Source organism: Oncorhynchus masou, chromosome 18 (genome assembly GCF_036934945.1).
Source record: "Oncorhynchus masou masou isolate Uvic2021 chromosome 18, UVic_Omas_1.1, whole genome shotgun sequence".
Classification (NCBI taxonomy): domain Eukaryota; kingdom Metazoa; phylum Chordata; class Actinopteri; order Salmoniformes; family Salmonidae; genus Oncorhynchus; species Oncorhynchus masou.
The window spans coordinates 38,867,817-38,889,536 of record NC_088229.1 but is presented as its reverse complement, the minus strand read 5'-3'; the positions used below and the strand labels follow the sequence as shown (position 1 = coordinate 38,889,536).

Genomic DNA, 21,720 nt, shown 5'->3' with positions numbered 1-21,720 from the left:
CCTTATAGCCTTTCGATAAGCCCTAGGCTATATTTTCTATCAATGCATGTATTATAGCGAATAGTGTGCTGTAGAAGTGAACAATCTATTCGATTCTCTCACAACTTAACATGTAGTATAATAGACTACCATTCAAATATAATATAAATATCAAACATTTATTCCAAGAAGGTACTGCACCTGACATCTAACATCGCACATACATGTGTTATTAGCCATCCTTATTATCCAATTAAACACTATTCGCTGATTTATTTGATTAATTAACATAATAGCGTTTTATAAATTGTCCTAGTGATAATTCATCATGTTCTTTAGATGTTCGCTATGCAGCAACAGCATACTGTTAAAAGTGCATATTTACGTATAGTGTGTATCGTCGCTGGCCATTCTGTATGTCACATTGTTCTCTGTGGGATGCAGAATGACCAAGCAGCACAATTCTTTACAGTACAGTCCTGCTCCGCACCGCACACATCCCGCATCGCACAGTACAATCCCGCACTGCAAAATACAATCGCGTGTCCATCTGCATTAATACAGTAATCACTTCAGAATAATAGTGTACAGCAATTTGCTTTGTATATTATATCTTCCTAGTTACCTGGCCGCTGAAAAATTTGCAAGCCCGGGCAGGATACATTGTAGCTATTATAATTTCACCCTGAGAGGTTTGAAATAATGTGATATATAGAAGTTCAATTTCGAGGTTCAATGTTACTATGGTAACACTTTCCCTGGACGGTTCCCCCTGATGGCCAGCGAGCCGTTACCCCAAAAGACCTAGCTAGCTACTTTAAAAAAAGGCGAAACATTCAAACATTAATACCTGTCAGCTTTTGTATTTATATCTGGGGTACGTGTGCAAGCTCTGTCAACATTATTATCGCTTCAAAGTAGCCGAGCCACGATATTTACGGTAAGTGAATAGAGGTAACGTTAGGGAGGAGCGTTAGCTTGCCATCATTTGACAGTTAGCCTAACGTTTTGCATCTCTGGTAAATTAGCTTGCTGCGTAGCTAAATAGATAGCTAGCTATCTGTCTGTCTTATAAGTGGATACTTTGAGATACTGATGAAACGGCATGTTCCCTCAGTCCTCAGCACTAATATGTTCCCTCAGTCCTACAGTCCCTCAACGCTATGTTCCCTCAGCCCTCTACTTGTCCACTGAACCAATTTCAGTCAAGAATCAGAATCACCTTTATTCGCCAAATAGATTTGCATACAGGAATTGACTTTGTGAAATGGTGCTTCTACAATAAACAGAATATACAGTCAGACAATAAACAGAAAATAATGACAACAAATATGGAAGCAGAATGTACACAATTCAAATACAGTAATGTATAGTATGTACACTATGAACACACGCTAAAAACTACGGCAATGTGCAGCTCTATTTGGCACAAATGCTTATTATAAGGCAGAAAAGGCCCAGTATTTCAGCATTTTCCACATGAATATGTAAGTAATATATGGGACCTACTGAATTATGTTCAATCACTATGACCTTGAACTTTTGTCAATATACCAATGACCTGAATAGCATTTTCTGAGAAAAAAATAAATAGTATCTCAGCACCTACTATATATGCACACTAACACTCACACAAAACCCACACCGCTTCACATGCAATACGCAAGCACACACATAACACACACAAGCACACACATAACACACATGCATACCAAAAACACAAACACACATACCAACACAAACACACACACGCACATACACACACACTTTTACACTAATCATGTGCTGCTGCTACTCTTTTCTTTACTTATTATTATATATCCTGATGCTTAGTCACTTTATCCTGCTTTCATGTACATATCTACCTCAAATACCTCATACCCCTGCACATTGATCTGGTACTGGTACTCCCTGTATATACAGTGCCTTCGGGAAGTATTCAGACCCCTTAACCTTTTCCACATTTTGTTACGTTACATACAGCCTTATTCTAAAATGGATTAAATACAAATAAAAAACTCAGCAATTTACACACAATACCCCATAATGACAAAGCGAAAACAGGTTTTTATAAATGTTTGCAAATTTATAAACAATGACATCAAATGACATCAAAATACCTTATAAGTATTCAGACCCTTTGCGATGAGACTTGAAATTGAGCTCAGGTGTATCCTGTTTCCATTGATCATCCTTGATGTTTCTTCAACTTGATTGGAGTCCACCTGTGGTATATTCAATTGATTGGACATGATTTGGAAAGGCACACACCTGTCTATATAAGGTCCCACAGTTGACGGTGCATGTCAGAGCAAAAACCAAGCCATGAGGTCGAAGGAATTGTCCGTAGAGCTCAGAGACAGGATTGTGTCGAGGCACAGATCTGGGGAAGGATACCAGAAAATGTCTGCAGCTTAGAAGGTCCCCAAGAACACAGTGGTCTCCATAACCTTCCAGAAGGACAACCATCTCTGCAGTACTCCATCAATCAGGCCTTTATGGTAGAGTGGCAAGACGGAAGCCACTCCTCAGTAAAAGGCACATGACAGCCCACTCTGAGTTTGCCAAAAGGCACCCAAAGACTCTCAGACCATGAGAAACAAGATTCTCTGGTCTGATTAAACCTAGATTGAACTCTTTGGCCTGAACGGCCAATCGTCACGTCTGGAGGAAGCCTGGAACCATCCCTAGGGTGAAGCATGGTGGTGGCAGCATCATGCTGTGGGGATGTTTTTCAGCGGCAGGGACTGGGAGGCTAGTCAGGATTGAGTCAAAGATGAACAGAGCAAAGTACAGAGAGATTCTTGATGAAAACCTGCTCCAGAGCGCTTAGGACCTCAGGCTGGGGTAATGGTTTTTTATTTTATGTATTTCACCTTTATTTAATCAGGCAGGCTAGTTGAGAACAAGTTCTCATTTGCAACTGCGACCTGGCCAAGATAAAGCATAGCAGTTCGACACATACAACAACACAGAGTTACACATGGAATAAACAAAACATACAGTCAATAATACAGTAGAAAAAAATTAAGTAGAATAAAAGTCTATATACAGTGAGTTTAAATTAGGTAAGATAAGGGAGTTAAGGCAATAAATAGGTCATGGTGGCGAAGTAATTACAATATAGCAATTAAACACTGGAATGCTAGAAGTGCACAAGATGAATGTGCAAGTAGAGATACTGGGGTGCAAAGGAGAAAGATAAATAAATTAATACAGTATGGGGATGAGGTAGTTGGATGGGCTGTTTACAGATGGGCTATGTACAGGTGCCGTGATCTGTGAGCTGCTCTGACAGCTGGTGCTTAAAGTTAGTGAGGGAGATATGAGACTCCTGCTTCAGTGATTTTTGCAGTTCGTTCCGGTCACTGGCAGCAGAGAACTGGAAGGAAAAGCGGCCAAAGGATGAATTGGCTTTGGGGGTGACCAGTGAGATATACCTGTTGGAGCGCATGCTACGAGTAGGTGCTGCTATGGTGACCAGTGAGCTGAGATAAGGCAGGGCTATACCTAGCAGAGACTTGTAGATGACCTGGAGCCAGTGGGTTTGGCGACGAGAGTGAAGCGAGGGCCAGCCAACGAGAGCGTACAGATCGCAGTGGTGGGTAGTATATGGGGCTTTGGTGACGAAATGGATGGCACTGTGATAGACTGCATCCAATTTGTTGAGTAGAGTGTTGGAGGCTATTTTATAAATTACATCGCCGAAGTCGAGGATCGGTAGGATGGTCAGTTTTACGAGGGTATGTTTGGCAGCATGAGTGAAGGATCCTTTGTTGCGAAATAGGAAGCCGATTCTAGATGTAATTTTGGATTGGAGATGCTTAATGTGAGTCTGGAAGGAGAGTTTCCAGTCTAGCCAGACACCTAGGTATTTGTAGTTATCCACATATTCTAAGTCAGAGCCGTCCAGAGTAGTGATGCTGGATGGGCGGGCAGGTGTGGGCAGTGATCGGTTGAAGAGCATGCATTTAGTTTTACTTGCATTTAAGAGCAGTTGGAGGCCACGGAAGGAGTGTTGTATGGCATTGAAGCTCGTCTGGAGGTTAGTTAACACAGTGTCCAATGAAGGGCCAGAAGTATACAGAATGGTGTTGTCTGCGTAGAGGTGGATCAGAGAATCACCAGCAGCAAGAGCGACTTCATTGATGTATACAGAGAAGAGAGTCGGCCAGAGAATTGAACCGTGGCACCCCATAGAGACTGCCAGAGGTCCGGACAACAGGTCCTCCGATTTGACACACTGAACTCTATCAGAGAAGTAGTTGGTAAACCAGGCAAGGCAATAATTTGATAAACCAAGGCTGTTGAGTCTGCCAATAAGAATGTGGTGATTGACAGAGTCGAAAGCCTTGTCCAGGTCGATGAATACAGCTGCACAGTAATGTCTCTTATCAATGGTGGTTATGATATCATTTAGGACCTTGAGTGTGGCTGAGGTTCACCCATGACCAGCTCTGAAAGCAGATTGCATAGCGGAGAAGGTACGGTGGGATTCAAAATGGTCGGTAATCTGTTTGTTAACTTGGCATTCGAAGACCTTAGAAAGGCAGGGTAGGATAGATATAGGTCTGTAGCAGTTTGTGTTTAGAGTGTCTCCCCCTTTGAAGAGGGGGATGACCGCTGCAGCTGTCCAATCTTTGGGAATCTCAGACGATACGAAAGAGAGGTTGAACAGGCTAGTGATAGGGGTTGCAACAGTTTCGGCAGATAATTTTAGAAAGAGAGGGTCCAGATTGTCTAGCCTGGCTGATTTGTAAGGGTCCAGATTTTGCAGCTCTTTCAGAACATCAGCTATCTGGATTTGGGTGAAGGAGAAATTGAGCCAGGTGGAAAGAATGGCCAGCCGTAGAAAAATGCTTAATGAAATTCTCAATTATAGTGGATTTATCGGTGATGACAGTGTTTCCTAGCCTCAGTGCAGTAGGCAGCTGGGAGGAGGTGTTCTTATTCTCCATGGACTTTACAGTGTCCCAGAACGTTTTTGAGTTTGTGCTACAGGATGCAAATTTCTGCTTTAAAAAGTGAGCCTTAGCTTTCCTAACTGCCGGTGTATATTGGTTCCTAACTTCCCTGAAAAGTTGGTTCACCTTCCAACAGCACACAGCCAAGACAACGCAGGAGTGGCTTTGGGACAAGTCTCTGAATGTCCTTGAGTGGCCCAGCCAGAGCCCGGACTTGAATCCGGTCGAGCATCTCTGGAGAGACCTGAAAATAGCTGCGCAGCGACGCACCCCATTCAACTTGACAGAGCTTAAGAGGATCTTCAGAGAAGAACAGGAGAAACTCCTCAAATACAGGTGTGCCAAGCTTGTAGCGTCATACCCAAGAAAACGTTATGCTCTAATCGCTGCCGAAGGTGCTTCAACAAAGGACTGAGTAAAGGGTCTGAATACTTATGTAAAATGTCATATTTAATTTGGACATTTTTTTATAAATTAGCAAAAATGTCTTAAACACTGTTTTTGCTTTGTCATCTTGGGGTATTGTGTGTCGGTTGATGAGGACATAAAAAAAATAAACATTTTAGAATAAGGCTGTAACATAAAATGTGGAAAAGGTCAAGGGGTCTGAATACTTTCCCGAAGGCACTGTAGCTCCATTCTTGTGTATTTTATTCATTTTGTGTTAATATTTTAACTCTACATCTTTGGGAAGAGCTCTTAGGCAAGAGCTCTTAGGCAAGCATTTCATTGTTAAGTATACACCCGTTGTATTCGGCGCTGACAAATACAATCCGATTTGATTTGATCTACTCAAGTAATTTGTATAATTGGCTCAAATATGTACAATTATATGGCCTAGGACCCACTGAAGTATTGAATCATTGGTGACAGGTGACCGGGGCTGAGGGAACGTGGGGCTGAGGGAACTGAGGGCTTGGGGTACTGAAGGAACATAAGGTTGATGGAACATACTGTAGAGCTGAGGGAACATGGGGCTGAGAGAACTGAGGGCTTGAGGTACTGAGGGAACATAAGGTTGATGGAACATACTGTAGAGCTGAGGGAACATGGGGCTGAGGGAACTGAGGGCTTGGGGTACTGAAGGAACATAAGGTTGAGGCAACATACTGTAGGGCTGAGGGAACATGGGGCTGAGAGAACTGAGGGCTTGAGGTACTGAGGGAACATAAGGTTGATGGAACATACTGTAGAGCTGAGGGAACATGGGGCTGAGGGAACTGAGGGCTTGAGGTACTGAGGGAACATAAGGTTGATGGAACATACTGTAGAGCTGAGGGAACATGGGGCTGAGGGAACTGAGGGCTTGGGGTACTGAAGGAACATAAGGTTGAGGCAACATACTGTAGGGCTGAGGGAACATGGGGCTGAGAGAACTGAGGGCTTGAGGTACTGAGGGAACATAAGGTTGAGGCAACATACTGTAGGGCTGAGGGAACATACACACAGTCCCAACATCAGAAGTTAACTTTAGTTAGTTGGAAACCCACAACTGCAAGTGCTGGTGAAGTTGCTCACTGAAGTTGTTTAAATTGGGTTAAAGGCTGTAACTTCACAATACTCCTGTGCACATTATATTTTCGACTCCCTTATACTCATGCCAAGGAATATTATAATGTATTTAATATCTTTGGCCCAGACACGCCACCAACTCGTTGAAGGCACGCCCTGTCATCCCACTTCTAATACCAAGAAGCCCAAGGGTCACACAAATCTGTGAAGTTTTTGCTTCCCAATTTCTACATCGAAATGTTGATAAGTCTACAAGTCAAAGGCTATGGTTGCTACTGTACTGTCAAATAATATGCACAACAGTTGTATCTTACCACTACAGTCGGCAGTCCACTGCTTTCCAAATCAGAACCATGGCAACAGAGTATTTTCTGCTGTCAAATGGCGTTTCTATAGGATGCTGAACTCATTTGAAGGAAGACAACAACTTTTCTGGCTGAATCCTAAAGGAACTGCAGCTGGTTCCCAGTAGACTAAGGGTTAAGGGCTTTAAAACCGCCTTTAGCATGCCCTGCCTTCGGCCAGTGCCTCACAAGGATAAAGCCTTGCAACAAAAACCAAAAAATCTTGACCCCTGTAAGTCAGTAAGTCAGCCAGTTGGAGGGGTAGACTGCCTGCATAGTCCTTCCCTTGAGTCAAGCTCCAGAACTGCGGCAGTGTGTGTTTCCCTGTCTCCCCACTCCTTCGTTGCCTCTCCCTAATATTTCTCCATTTCATCTGTCGCTTACCTCTCTGTTGTGATGGTATAGCCTATTGTTTTGTGCTTCCCCAATAGTAACTCTATGAAAGTTGGGCATGCTCATTTGGAAATATGTTATTTTAGGGAAGATGATAAGGATGAAAAACGGAGACTTCTGCAGTGTTTATGTACACCTGGCTGACTATGGAGGATGGTGGAAGCACTGTGTTTTGGTACCACATCAAAGGCCCCACTGTAGTATCCTGATTTATCCCAGTTGGTTTCCTCTCAGGGCAGACAGTGCAGTGTGTGCAGTTCTCGAGAGGAAGATGTGAGGTGACAGAGGATCGAACCCCAGGCTCCCTGTTGCCCCTGGCTCTCCACAGCTGCTCTCTCTGTGCTCAACCAGTGCTGCCTGCCCTGTCTGCCGCGGGATGTGTGTAAGGCTTCGCTAACGGTGCTGCTGATGCAAGGCTCTGCTTTACTTACCATTTGACTAAATCACTAACATGCACCTCACTCAGTTTGGCTCAGTTATAGGATACATCCTTGGTAGTAGGCTATAGCCTAGCCTAACCAAAAGCAAGTACAGTCCGCTTTTCACCTGGAGTGATATACTCCTGCCTCTTTACGCAGGATTGGTTCCAGAAGGGAAATGGGTTAATCCTCATACTCGTGGTAGATTTGTGCCTGACTGGATTGAACAGGAATAGGATTGTTGGACAATACAGTAATCTCTCCAGGTATTTGTTAGAAATCGGGGTCCTCATCACATGGGTTTTTATCACAGCTGTAGATAAACATATGACACAGGGTTTTCTGAATCATTTATACAAAACTACACAGGGGCACAATGCTCAAATAGCCTTTGTGGCTTAAAATCACCCATGCTGGTTTTGTTTGCATTTGTTAACTATAGTGACCGTTCTTCGTTCTCCTGCCAGTTGAAGCCAACATTTACAATATAAATAGGTTAACTCCTCCTCAACTAGTACTCGCATTGAAATGATTGGAAACCAGACTGCCATAGGGCTCACCAGCTTGTAGTCCTAAAACCTGCAAATAAGTTAACTCTGGTTCGTTCAGCCATTCCTTAGGGTTTTGGGACAAACTTAGAAAATAAGGTCTGAGGTTGACACAGGCTTAGGAGATCTTATACATTTGATTCTATGGGATAATATCAGTCACTTAACATGACCTTTATGAATTTTGAAACCTTTATTGTGCTTTATATGCTTTTTTAAAATGACATAAATGCTTCAAAATTCACAAAAAGTGACGTTAGCTGATGAAGATGATTAGAACAAAACGTGTCAGATCTCCTAAGCCTGTGTTTACCACAGACCTTATTTCCGGCGTTTAACCAAAACTCCATTCATTTGCCCATAGGCTTTGTCCAACGAATCATGGCGTAGTTAGTGCCGACAAAAAGACGCCATTACTATTGCTCTCTATTGACAGGTGGATAAAGATAAAGCACATGGGGTTGTAGAGGTCATTGAAAGTGTGACTTTTCTCCACTTCTCATGTGAAATCTCTAAAGCTGCTTCTCCCTCTCTGATCCGTCCTCTGGAGGGGTGGTCAGATAGGCTTAGTATATTGACTGAGGTTACCAAGGGCACTGCTTAATTAAATTGGAATGTGCATTGCCTTGGTCTGCACTGCAGTGTACATGTACTCTGTAGAATAGGACAGGGGTTCTCAAACGTTTTGGTGCCGCGGTACTCTTTTGTGGCAGCAAATTCAGAACACAACTCAAGTAAAAATAATTTATTTTTTATTTTTAGAAAAAGCATGCAATAAGTTTCACTATGACTTCGGCAGTACATGGCTTGACAAACCAAGTCGCAGGCCCTCGGTAGGAACATTTTAAGAGCCCGCCTCTAGGCATTGGAGAGAAAGACGGGCATATTTCAAGCTAATTTCCTTCAATTCTACAGATTTCGTCATGGGGCAGAGAGATTATTTGTTGTTGATACAGCTTATAAGGCTAATATCCTGCAATTCTTCACATTTTGCCATGAGGCAGAGAGAAAACATAGCAGTTTTAAAGTTTAAATTATAGTGCATTTATGTTAAAAAAATGTAAAAAACTATACAAGAAGTATTGTGTTGAAAAATGTATAATTGGTGGAGGACTGCAGGGGATACCAATACCTCTGTGAGCATCCCAGGACCATGATGTTGCCCAGGGTTAAAAACATAAATAGTAGATTCATAACATTACATTGTATTGTATTACACCCTCTAAATTTATTCCACAGATCCCTTGTCCAAAATTATCTTATTCTGTTGTTGTTAGTAATATTCATTAAAAAACATTTTTTTTAATAAAAATACTTTGAGAACCCCTTGAATAGGCTACCAGGGTAATCATGCCATGGCATGGTAATGTCATGTTGGTTTAAGCATGTTCTTTTTCATTTTTAAAATCTTGATTTACTGTTGACAATGTTGACTGGTAACTAAGGCACTTAAACTAATTCAGAGAGTACTCGCTGAGAGAGAAGAGTAGTTGTCCCCCTTTCCTTTGTGGAAGAGTGTGTTCGTATCCCTGTGTTTGAGAGGATGTCAGGTTCCTGAAAGCACCCACCACAACCGAACCCATCACATTCAGTAAACCTTGGTTTGTGGAAGGAGATCAGGGGATTTCCTCCAATGTAATGAAGTCGCGCATTCATGTATTTGAGAAGGCAACGTATAAATATGTATGACCGTGATTGTCAGACTGAGAAACATATCTGAATTCACTACATCGGCCGTCTGTTCCTATCAGCATCAAATGAAGCCAGTCGGCTTCTCCGAGGTAGAGCTGAAGCCTTGTTGTGGGGACTGTCAGCTAGTCAGACGGTGATCATCAAGAGGAACTGTTGGCGTTTTGTGTTGTGATGTGTTGCTTTTAACTCCTTCAACCGGAACACTTACAGAATGACAAACTAGCTCCGTGTGGGAAATCTCTAGGACTTGGATATTTGTTTGTCATTGTGGGTTATTGAAAAGACTTGTGTCTCCCTGTGGCTGTCTTGTCTGTCAGTTATGTTTAGCACCATATTAATAGCTAAGACTTTTGCCTCTGTTTTTTGTTGTTCAGACATGGTTAACTGAAGGATCTGCCAATCTGAAGTCAGTCAGGAACAGGGACCAAATTGGCTTTTGTCACAGTACTAGGGTTGGCACAATTACTGTATAACCTTGTATCCCCGGGGTTCCCAAACATTTTCACGCAGGTCCCCCTTCCAGCTTTGAGGAACGTCCCACCCAATTTCCTGCAATTCTACACATTTTGTCATAGGGTGCAGAGAAAATGTTGCCGTTTTAAAGCACATTTTCTTGCAAGTCTATACATTTTACGATGCCTAATGTGTATTCATGTATTCATGTGATATTTGATTGACTCAACAAAATCTATGGACTAAAAAAACCTAGCTACATTTATTGTTGCTGATATGGGCTAGTTTATCTGGAAATATTATGATGCACTACCCAATTTCAAAATTGCATCTTATTACAACTTTCAAGAGTTGAAAGCCAGACTGAGTTCCTTTAAAAAAGTTTGGGAACCACTGGTGTAACCGACAGTTATGGATGAAGACCGTCGTAAAAATAAAATAACCTTTGTATTATTTATTTATATTTTTGGGCGAACTAACACCTGACTGTAGCCGGGCATTCATGCAGTTGAGTCCATTCCTGCTGTACTTTTGTATACTTTTTAGCCAGTAGTTCTGAAAGTAGTGCTCCTGAGCCAAAAGGGGTCCCCGAAAATTACGTGCTACGTCACGTATGTGCCGATATGTGCATCGCGTCATTGCTCTCTCGCTCTGCTGTGTGTGCATCTTTCTAGCTGTCACTCAAATGGCGAGGGGCTGAAGCTCATTGGCCAGAACTCAAATTGCCAGGTGCTGGCCCACGTGGGGGAAAATGTAGGGAAAATGGCACAGCACAGGTGCCAAAAAAACACAGTAATTCTGCTCATAGATTATGCATGTATGAACTACACAGTGACACATCTAGCCCAAAGTGGGAGGTTTCAAAAATACTTAGTAGTCGCCAAAGTTCCATCTTTGTTACCCCTTGCTGAAACAAGCAAGGTGTTGTAGCACATAATGAATAGAATGGACTTGGATCTCTAACCCTGGCAATTACTGGTAAACTCATGGGTGCACTCACAATGGCTGCCTGGTATTGTGATGCAATAATTTCCATGGTAATGTAGAATGTTCATTCAAATGATGATAACTGATGTTGCTCATGCAATGGAATGTATTTTTTGTAATGTCAGTTGAGTTGAATCAACAAATCACAGCGCATATTGATGGGTACACTTCCTGCTTTTACTTCCTGCTTTGCTCCTATGTGTACACTCGCAATGGCCGCCAGTCCACCAATTATGCCTTCATTGACTTCAATGGGGACGCCCATCCTATTCATTCTATTTCTATGGCAGCACATGCGGTCAAGAGCGGAGGAAAGGAGAAAATGTCAGTCAAAAAACGCTATTCCAATGATTATGATGGAGACTGCGGTCTTTGGCTGGCCAATTACCGTCATTCAAAATTCCCTGACCATCACAGCCCTATTGGGTACACTAATGCTTTGAGCTAGCTAGAGGGAGCCCGACCAAGCACAAGGTTACAGGTTGTGTTCACTATGATTCAGGAAGTCCCCTGCACACAAACTCAGTCTCTTGATGGGGATAGAATTTTTGGTTGGCATTTCATCAGGAGTACGGTCTGGTGTCTCAGAGATCTAAATTAGCTCTGTGGTGAGCTCCTCGTAGCTTATAACCAAACATGAACAGTCATGTGGAGCTACAGCAAAGCAGAGAGGAGATGGACAACTAGCCCCTAAGTCCCTATCTCCATCCATGGTTCATTTAGGAAAGGCCACCGGAGGTCAACAACACAACGGGATGCATGAGTTTTCTTTCGATGCGATGTGATTGGAGTGAAGCCAAATCTGGCTTCCCTTGACACTTTTCTTTTGTTTACGCAAGGACCATTCACAGTTGAGCTAACTCAGTTTAGCTCAATGCTGATGGGCTATTATTACATTTTTATTTTTTTATCAAGGGAGACCAAATGCTCGCTGGCTTCCCTTCTATTCAATGCTACGGGCGGCAACAATGTCATACTCTTTTGGACCAGACAGCATCAGATAGATGGCCTACACAACGCTGTTTGGATGCTTTCTCCGGTGAGATACATTCAGCCTCTTGCGAATTGACGGAAAATTATAAAACACAGACAGGCAAAAGATAAATTATTTTTTATGTTTATATGGTACAGTTTTAGGTGAACCCTGACTTCCTGTGGCATCCATTCATACACGCCACTGGTTCAGGCAGAAACTAATTGGAGCGCTCACTATTAGTAAACGTTTCTAGTTTATTTTGTAGTATCTTTGTCTTGTTATAGCACATGATGCACTTCATGTAGGCCTGAGTTAGGGACCCCCAAAAAAACATGTTTCTGGGTATAAGCCTATCACCAGAAACATGGTTTCATTGGTCCGTAGCTACATAATTTTCCTTCTCTATTTAGCATCAGGGGCTCGGGCACCATATCAGCAATGTACTGTAATTAATAGGCTCAGAGGCATGACATTTATGGATTTGCTTTCCTCTTGGTCATCTTGTTTCTTGCTTGCATCTTGTTTCTTGCAATCTGCTTCATATACCCATGTGTCTGTCTGTCTTTTTGTCTTTCTGTCGCTGGCTGTACATTGTGCAACTAGAGGAGCATCCTCTCTGTCTATGGCCTTGCGGTCAGAAATTATGGGACACCGTTCCAACGTCAGATTCCGCTGAGATTTTGAAACACAAGTCGCGGATCGTTCCGACGCCCTGTAGTCTGTTTCCTTTTTTTTTTTACCCCTCACGTTTTCTGTTGTCAGACAGCACTGGATAGAGTAACATGCAGTGGCAGTGTAATTGACTGCAGAGATATAGTTTCAGAAGCAGTTTCCCCCCTCCTCAGCCCCAGCCCAACCTCACAGTGTGACTACCAGCCCTGCTCTGTTAGCTGTGTGACAGCTGAACTCAACAGCCACAGAAATAGCTTCTCACCAGGCTCGGTGGCTGATCAATTAAGGTCCGTTGGAATCACTGATTATTGTCCATCCGGTCTTCATAGTAATAGAATACTTTTTATTTGCCCTTTGGCGGACAGGCCTAGTGGTTTAATATCGTGCAACAGACATTGATATTCATCTGTCTGTGTGTCCATTACCTTGGCTATTCCAATCCTCATCCACTTTTTAGCTATCTTCAGTTTGCATCATTTTTGTCTTTCTGCCCCTGTTACACTGTAGGTGCATACAAACGTCTGCTATCTGTGTGTAGTGAATGGGTGTGTGCGTTTTTGAGTGTGTGCATGTGTGTTCATGTGTCAGTGGTGGTATTTTCCTCTCCTCGCGGCTGGTTTTCCGTGCAATCAATACTCTGCAGTGGAGGCTTGTAGTCTGCACTTTGTTAATCCTCCCAGGTCTGCCTGGGACTGCGAGGTGTGTGTGTGTGTGTGTGTGTGTGTGTGTGTGTGTGATTTACATTACTCCCCAGCCAACAAACGCCACACACTTATCAATATCCTCACCTCTGTTCAGAAATGATACACTCTTCCTGCTGCTCCCCCGACGTCCTCATTGATTTCTAAGAAAAAGGGGGTTGCCTGTTAAGTTAGCTAACATCCTCTCTTTTGTTAAAAATAGGTCCGTGATGGTTCTAGAATTTGGGATGATTGTATTGGCCAGCCAAATGAGGGTGGTCACTGCTCATTTTCTCCCCTCCTCCGCTCCTGACCGCATGTGCCGCCATAGAAATAAAATGAGTGTCCCCATTCAAGTCAATTATAGTATAATGGATGGAGTGTACCCATAGGAGCAACGCAGGGAGTAAAAGCAGGAAGTGTACCCATCAATATGTGTTGTGATTTGTTTATTCAACTCAACTGACATTACAAAATATACATTTCATTGCATGAGCCACATCAGTTAACATAATTTGAATAAACATTCTACATTCCAGCAAGGAGCAACAAAGTTCCATCACGTTAAGAGTCCATGTTACCGCAGAAACGGACTCAACCTCACAAATGCCCCGCTGTCCTGTCTTCAGTCAGCTGTTCGTTGATGGTTATGACAGTTATTTTATTTACATGACGGTCTTCATCCATAACCGTCGTTTACACGATTATACTATCTGAGCAGCTAATCGATCGATGCAGCTGTACATAGTCCATCGGTAAATAGCCCACCCAATTTACCTACCTCATCCCCATGCTGTTTTTATTTATTTATTATTTATTTACTTTTCTGCTCTTTTGCACACCAGTATCTCTACCTGCACATGACCATCTGATCATTTATCACTCCAGTGTTAATCTGCTAAATTGTAATTATTCGCCTACCTCCTCATGCCTTTTTCACACAATGTACACTGCTCAGAAAAATTAAGGGAACACTTAAACAACACAATGTAACTCCAAGTCAATCACACTTCTGTGAAATCAAACTGTCCACTTAGGAAGCAACACTGATTGACAATAAATTTCACATGCTGTTGTGCAAATGGACTAGACAACAGGTGGAAATTATAGGCAATTAGCAAGACACCCCCAATAAAGGAGTGGTTCTGCAGGTGGGGACCACAGACCACTTCTCAGTTCCTATGCTTCCTGGCTGATGTTTTGGTCACTTTTGAATGCTGGCGGTGCTTTCACTCTAGTGGTAGCATGAGACGGAGTCTACAACCCACACAAGTGGCTCAGGTAGTGCAGCTCATCCAGGATGGGACATCAATGCGAGCTGTGGCAAGAAGGTTTGCTGTGTCTGTCAGCGTATGGTCCAGAGCATGGAAGCGCTACCAGGAGACAGGCCAGTACATCAGGAGACGTGGAGGAGGCCGTAGGAGGGCAACAACCCAGCAGCAGGACCGCTACCTCCGCCTTTGTGCAAGGAGGAGCAGGAGGAGCACTGCCAGAGCCCTGCAAAATGACCTCCAGCAGGCCACAAATCTGCATGTGTCTGCTCAAACGGTCAGAAACAGACTCCATGAGAGTGGTATGAGGGCCCGACGTCCACAGGTGGGGGTTGTGCTTACAGCCCAACACCGTGCAGGACGTTTGGCATTTGCCAGAGAACAACAAGATTGGCAAATTCGCCACTGGCGCCCTGTGCTCTTCACAGATGAAAGCAGGTTCACACTGAGCACATGACAGACGTGACAGAGTCTGAAGACGCTGTGGAGAACGTTCTGCTGCCTGCAACATCCTCCAGCATGACCGGTTTGGCGGTGGGTCAGTCATGGTGTGGGGTGGCATTTCTTTGGGGGGGGGGGCGCACAGCCCTCCGTGCTCACCAGAGGTAGCCTGACTGCCATTAGGTACCGAGATGAGATCCTCAGAACCCTTGTGAGACCATATGCTAGTGCGGTTGGCCCTGGGTTCCTCCTAATGCAAGACAATGCTAAACCTCATGTGGCTGGAGTGTGTCAGCAGTTCCTGCAAGAGGAAGGCGTTGATGCTATGGACTGGCCCGTCTGTTCCACAGACCTGAATCCAATTGAGCACATCTGGGGCATCATGTCTCGCTCCATCCACCAACGCCACGTTGCACCAAAGACTGTTCAGGAGTTGGCAGATGCTTTAGTCCAGGTCTGGGAGGAGATCCCTCAGGAGACCATCCGCCACCTCATCAGGAGCATGCCAGGCGTTGTAGGGAGGTCATACAGGCACGTGGAGGCCACACACACTACTAAGCCTCATTTTGACTTGTTTTAAGGACATTACATCAAAGTTGGATCAGCCTGTAGTGTGGTTTTCCACTTTAATTTTGAGTGTGACTCCAAATCCAGACCTCCATGGGTTGATACATTTGATTTCCATTGCTAATTTTGATTTTGTGATTTTGTTGTCAGCACATTCAACTATGTAAAGAAAAAAGTATTTAATAAGAATATTTAATTCATTCAGATCTAGGATGTGTTCTTTTAGTGTTCCCTTTATTTTTTTGAGCAGTGTATATAGACAAAAAATGTAATATTTTTTTTCTCTACTGTGTTATTGACTTGTTTATTGTTTACTCCATGTGTAACTCTGTGTTGCTGTCTGTTCACACTGCTATGCTTTATCTTGGCCAGGTCGCAGTTGTGAATGAGAACTTGTTCTCAACTAGCCTACCTGGTTAAATAAAGGTGAAATAAAAAAAATAAAAAAAATACAGTAATTGTGCCAGCCCAAGTTAAAAATATATTTTTATTTTGGAACTTTATTGAATTTATTGCTGATGACATGAATGTGTAGCTCCATGTTCATTAGAAGATGTTAGAAAGAAAACACCACAATTTGCACGGAAGCCTGTGATGTCTGACTCAGTCTTGTCACATGGCCACAGGCCTCTCTAATTTGGTCAATCACATCAGTTGGTTGAACTGGGATTTATCCTGATGAACATATCTGCATTACATTGCCTGGAGTCTGAATCCTCCTTGTATTTTAGCCTTCATCTCCAGCTGTCGTACTGTGCGTAATTTCTCTCCTCTTCAAATTGCCCAGAACAAGAATTGTTCAGAATCAACTTCATTTCCAAGGCTACTGTTCCTGATCAGTTTCCATGGCAGCCAATAAACATGCTCTCCCTTCCTCCCTATTTATAGAGAGAATGCATTGCTGCTACTGCTCCTGTTGAAATACCAGCATCCATGCAGCATGCATCCATGTGATTTGGAGGAGAAGAGGAGAGGAGGAGGAGGTGTAGGAAAAGTGCAGGATAGGGAGGGGGCAGGTGGATGAATGCCAATTTCATCAGGGAGGCTCACCTGCCTGCTCCACACTTTAACAAAGAGAACAATAGACAGAGTCTAGAGAGCTGGCTGGATATGAGAGCAGAGCAGACAGGTCTGCTTGCTAACTGCATTAGCTTGAAAACTACCTTCTCAGTTCCGGCCTCTGTGATAAAAGCACTTCAAATGGGGGAATTTTGCATCGTCTACTTTTTTTACATTGGAGTGTGCTGGGGGTAGAACTAATTGTCTTGGTAAATACATACTGCTTTCTGCTGTTGAATTAGAAATAAATGGGATGGAATTTAAAACCTTGGTACAGACAAGCCTGTGCTTTAGAATATGTTTCTTTGTGTGAATGACTTTCCTTAGGTAGAGTGACAGTATGCAAAGCATAGCCTATGACTTTTGTTTGACGGCACATCAATCATTGAATTTACTGGATTACAGTCCCATATTTAACGTGGAGCTTAGCAAGATGCCATATCAAAACAGTGTTTTCATAGAGCTGGCCCCCCTCCATTCTGCTGTGCTTGACACAACTTAATCTCCGCAGTCCACTTGCCTGTGATATGGAAGAATGCACATTGGAAGCTTTTTACTCTTCCACCGTGTTAAAAATAGAAATGGAAGCACTCCCAGTTAATGATTTTTAAAAATATGTTTTTTTCTCCTATCTCCTTGCACTGTCATTTAAACAGACTCATTTTGCTCGGGCCTTCGGTGGAGGCAGTGGCGAACTGTACCATGATTTAGAAGAAATTCAGAGAGCACCACGACCAATGGTAGCCTACATGATTTTGTAGTTCATTCAGCTCCTTCAGCTTTGCGACAACTGCTGATGTCAAACAGGCTTTATAAAATAAATCAGGTTTATTGATTGATTGATTGATTGATTGTTTGAAACAGAATGTGCTTGGAGCCAAGTAAGATGGATCTCCATCTCAACGCCCCAGTCATTTACGAAGCTGGTTAAACCGAGTCACTCATTCACACAATGTGAAGTGTTAGGTTGGATCTTAATTAGCCAAGGCTTAGATCTTTAAACATAGGCTTTTTGATGTTGTGCAGGGAAGGGAGTGGTGCTGTTGTATTTCATTCAAGCCCAAAGAGATCACACCCGGGCTGTGATTTATCAGGGAGGGATATCTCTCTTCTTTCATCTGCATGGAGATGAGAGCGTTAGCGAGGGATCATTGATAAAAAAAAAATCTACACGAATAAAAGGAAGGGCAGCAGCCAGGATTGAGCCGTGGGGATCAAATGAATGCAGACAGATGGAGTAATACTGTAGGTAGATAGAAAATAAACCGTTGTTATGCACTGGATTCTCTCCCCGACCAACACACAATGACGGACCAGTTTGTGTGGTTTTATATGATTGTAATTGAAATGGAGTTAAGACGCAGATTAAATGAAGGTCGTTTAGGATCCCTCACTTTAAGTTAATTCATGTGCTAACGATATTGGTCAATGTGTTATAGATGTTATACTTAGATCTTCAAGTCTATTTTCTCGTCAAGGCCTGTACTGACTGCCAACCAGTTAATCCACAACGAAGCCTAGCTTTATGTGCTCGTAAGCCTGTTGAGCTCAGACGTGTGTGTAAACCTAACTCTTTGTAACTGTGGAAAAAGAAGACATAAGCCTATAGTGAGACCGTGATGATGTCAGCTAACAAATACTTGCAGCCTCCAGTGTGAGTGAGTGCTATAGGTAGCTGAGAATCCAGCTGGCAGCATCAGAATGCTGATTATGTACTCCTCTGATCTGCTTGACCTCAATAGGACATACTACCCCTGACCCCTCCCACTCTCAGTGAATGATGACCCAGTGACCCCTCTATCTCCTCTCCACTGCCTAAGGACATTTGTTCTTTAGGTCCAGTGTGACAGCAGTCACAATCTAATGACAATCTTCTTCTACAGTTTCTTCATATGGGCCACCGGTTCTGTACTTAGATCCTGTCCCTTGTCTTGATGCCTTCAACTGTGCCATGTTGTAGGGCTGCACTTGAGTTGACTTAACAGTGGACCAGTTAGTTAGGTAGCCTGTATCTCTCTGTGCACAGCAACGGATCAATAGGTCAATTTGCAAGTGAAGCAAGTTAACCAATAACGGAGGTGCATAAAGATGGCAGCACCCATGCACTAATCACAAATTCCGTTTCGGCGTGTTGTACATTGCTCTTCGTTACTATTTTGTTTGGTATGGGCATTAGCACATTATATTTGATCCCAAATGTAGGATTCAAGACGGCTGCAATTTTGAAAAAAAGTAAAAGTAGATTGTGTTGATTTATTGACATATAGAACCATGTCGCACGCCGTAGTTTTAAAAACTCTGGATAGTGCTAAAACAATGATGTCATATCTGAATTCTGCCATCTTTATGCACATTCGCCATTGGAGTGTGTGCTAGGCAGCCAACATGGGGACAGATGGTGACTGGCAGGTTCTGTGGGCTATGTATGCGGGGGCGGGGTGGGGGCTCAAAACCAGTGGGGGACACACAGCCCAAACAGTGTGTGAAAAAACTGTTTCATCACTGCCCTTCTTCCAAAACCAGTACAGGTTAGTTTTAGTCTGTTTCACCTTTAGTCCTTTCCCCTAACGTTGCTCAATCAGAAAAAAAAGTATCTGATTAGGCTAGAAGGGGTAGTAGGCTAAATGGCCTGTGTGTGCGGGTGTGTATGTGTGATATAGTCCTATGACGTGTGCATGTTGTGTGTGTGTAAGCCAGGGTGACTGTAAGCCAGGGTTCCCCAACTGGCAGCCCGTGGGTGGTTTTATTTGCCCCCCCCCACACACACAAGTTTTCTGAGCAAAAAATGTAAACAAGGTTAGAAATTATGTTTTAGTCAAATGTTATATCTGTTTGAGGTAATTGCCATCCATTTGCAATTGCCATCCATTTGTAATTATGTTCTGGCCCCCTGACTATCCTGCTGTAGGCTAAGTGCATGTGTGCGCTCATAAGTGTGTGGAACCAAGGAGGTTAGCAAGTGACAAAGAGCAGTGCAATGGATGGGTCTGAGGTTTGAGCTAAAGTCTGTCTTGTCAGTCGAGCTGTTGTGTTGCCTGAAAGGCAGCTAGCTTGCTGCAGCACTCTGGACCTCATTACTGGGAGTGGCGGCTCTCAGATCCTCCTCGCTCTTTGCTGCAGCCGGCGGAGCCACACTGACACAAGCAGGCATACAATGAACACCCACCAAATGCGGGTAGATTTATGTATTGGCGGGTAATAATGTCTATTTCATCAGCCACGTTGGTGGGTGGTCAATTCGCAGGGCTCTACAGTGCAAGCATTACATTTGCTAATAAAAATAGTCAAGTAAGTCAAGTATGAGCACATGGTAGTGTTAGAAAATTGCTGCAGTAGCTGTTTTCAAAGTATTTCTGATGTTTTATTTCATAGCTGCTAATTGCACAAAGAAATACGAATCCTATACCATATCCAACCTTGCGCAGCAACACTGCCTGGAAGGAGAGCTGTGTGCAATGAAGTTAAGTGCTGATATTGATTCATTTTTGGAGGCGCTGCGCACAGGCCTAAAAGTTGGTCTAATTTACTCGAAAGTCTACAAAGTCAGACTTTGTCCTTGTGTTTCTTGGCTATTTAAATTGTTTTGTTCATAAGCTTGGTTATTTTTCCACGTTAGTTTGAGCCTGCTGCTTCGACTGAAAGCGAAGAGATACCCTAACCTAGTCAAAACTCACATTTCACATTTCACACACACACACACACACACACACACACACACACACACACACACACACACACACACACACACACACACACACACACAGGACTTGAGTGGCTATGTTACCACGGTAACCTCCCACCCTTACAGGGGCAAGCTGAACATTTTGTGGCTGATATTTTGGTTAAAAGACTCAGGTCACAAAAAATGAAATGAAATTGAGCAACATACCACATTATTTCTTACTAATATATATTTTTTTGTTTTAGAAACATTGCAAAGCATGGTCATCTGTTTTTGTGTGTTTTTTTTAATTTAATAATGATGAAAAAACATGTTTTCTGGCAAAACAATCTGTGTGGCGGGTAGATAAAAAATTAAAAATAATCTATTGTACCTGCCACAGTGGCTGGTGGACCAAAAGGCTGGACACAAGTCAAACAAACACATGTAGAATGAATGTAGAATCAGCTCCGAAATGGAAATGAAGACAGGTGCCTCAATCCTTATGGGGTCATTAGGATGGTTGGTTCTGGGCCTGGGTTTGGTCAGGCAGGGTCATTGTGCCTCAGCTGATCTGCTAATGCTTAAAGACTCTTAATGCTTCTAGACTCTTAATGCTTCTTATGCTTTGCTATGGGTCTGCTGATAAAGGTTACTGGTAAATCAAGTTCTTAATGTGCTTCGTCTGTAGTCCCAGGGACTTCACAAATTTGAGACAGTTGACAAATCACATCTCACATGCGGTTTTGTAGGCCCAGTGATGCTCTGCAGCTCCTTGCTCAATGTGGTGACTAAAAAGGGAGAGATATTGAAATGACTTATGCATCCCACTGGGCACATACCTCAATTCAACATCTATTTCACGTTGGTTCAACCTCATTTCATTGAAATTAGGTGAAAACCGCATTTATTCAACCAGTGTGTGCCCAGTGGGATATCACTTTGCTATATTGAAAATGTGCAACGACAGGCTGCCTTTGAGTTTCTTCCATTTTCGCACACTTTCATCATAGTGAATTGTTGCCAGTTATGTCATTTTTATTTATACTAAATAGGCCTAACACTTTGTAGTCCAGACACGCACCAAGTGTCTAACTGCAAA

General features: G+C 43.0%; 1 protein-coding gene across 2 annotated transcripts in view; it reads left to right on the top strand.

Annotated features, from left to right (window-relative positions):
• Positions 1–21,720, top strand: part of LOC135504553 (nucleolar protein 4-like) — a 134,072-nt gene that overhangs the window by 60,885 nt on the left and 51,467 nt on the right. The window lies entirely within an intron of this gene.